Below are 1,685 nucleotides of genomic sequence, written 5' to 3'. Positions count from 1 at the left end.
GTGTGGCAAAGTACTGAAAAGTAGTGGCAAAGTGCTGAAAAGTGTGGCAAAGTACTGACAAGTTGTGGCAAAGTCGAGGCAAAGTAGTGAAAAGTGTGGCAAAGTACTAAAAAGTTGTAGCAAAGTGCTGAAGAGTTGTGGCAAAGTACTGAAAAGCAGTGGCAAAGTGCTGAAAAGTGTGGCAAAGTACTGAAACGTTGTGGCAAAGTAGTGGCAAAGCACTGAAATGTGTGGAAAAGTACTGAAAAGTTGTGGCAAAGTGCTGAAAAGTAGTGGCAAAGTTCAGAAAAGTAGTGGCAAAGTGCTGAAAAGTAGTGACAAAGTGCTGAAAAGTAGTGGCAAAGTACTGAAAAGTGTGGCAAAGTGCTGAAAAGTAGTGGCAAAGTACTGAAAAGTAGTGGCAAAGTGCTGAAAAGTGTGGCAAAGTACTGAAAAGTTGTTGCAAAGTAGTGGCAAAGCACTGAAATGTGTGGCAAAGTACTGCTAAGTTGTGGCAAAGTGCTTAAAAGTAGTTGCAAAGTACTGAAAAGCAGTGGCAAACTGCTGAAAAGTGTGGCAAAGTACTGACAAGTTGTGGCAAAGTCGTGGCAAAGTAATGAAAAGTGTGGCAAAGTACTGAAAAGTTGTGGCAAAGTGCTGAAAAGTAGTGGCAAAGTACTGAGAAGTGTGTCAAAGTACAGAAAAGTTGTGGCAATGTGCTGAAAAGTAGTGGCAAAACACTGAAAAGTAGTGGCAAAGTGCTGAAAAGTAGTGGCAAAGTGCTGAAAAGTAGTGGCAAAGTACTGAAAAGTGTGGCAAAGTGCTGAAAAGTAGTGGCAAAGTACTGAGAAGTGTGTCAAACGACAGAAAAGTTGTGGCAATGTGCTGAAAAGTAGTGGCAAAGTACTGAAAAGTAGTGGCAAAGTGCTGAAAAGTGTGGCAAAGTACTGAAAAGTAGTGGCAAACTACTGAAAAGCAGTGGCAAATTGCTGAAAAGTGTGGCAAAGTACTGAAAAGTTGTGGCAAAGTCGTGGCAAATAACTGAAAAGTGTGGCAAAGTACAGAAAAGTTGTGGCAAAGTGCTGAAAAGTAGTGGCAAAGTGCTGAAAAGTAGTGGCAAAGTACTGAGAAGTGTGTCAAACGACAGAAAAGTTGTGGCAATGTGCTGAAAAGTAGTGGCAAAGTGCTGAAAAGTGTGGCAAAGTACTGAAAAGTAGTGGCAAACTACTGAAAAGCAGTGGCAAATTGCTGAAAAGTGTGGCAAAGTACTGAACAGTTGTGGCAAAGTGCTGAAAAGTAGTGGCAAACTACTGAAAATCAGTGGCAAATTGCTGAAAAGTGTGGCAAAGTACTGAAAAGTTGTGGCAAAGTCGTGGCAAAGTACTGAGAAGTGTGTCAAAGTACAGAAAAGTTGTGGCAATGTGCTGAAAAGTAGTGGCAAAACACTGAAAAGTAGTGGCAAAGTGCTGAAAAGTATTGGCAAAGTTCTGAAAAGTAGTGGCAAAGTACTGAAAAGTGTGGCAAAGTGCTGAAAAGTAGTGGCAAAGTACTGAGAAGTGTGTCAAACGACAGAAAAGTTGTGGCAATGTGCTGAAAAGTAGTGGCAAAGTATTGAAAAGTAGTGTCAAAGTGCTGAAAAGTGTGGCAAAGTACTGAAAAGTAGTGGCAAACTACTGAAAAGCAGTGGCAAATTGCTGAAAAGTGTG

This window comes from Saccoglossus kowalevskii, unplaced genomic scaffold, assembly GCF_978046115.1.
Source record: "Saccoglossus kowalevskii unplaced genomic scaffold, keSacKowa6.1 SCAFFOLD_60, whole genome shotgun sequence".
NCBI lineage: Eukaryota > Metazoa > Hemichordata > Enteropneusta > Harrimaniidae > Saccoglossus > Saccoglossus kowalevskii.
This window is presented reverse-complemented; position numbering follows the sequence as displayed.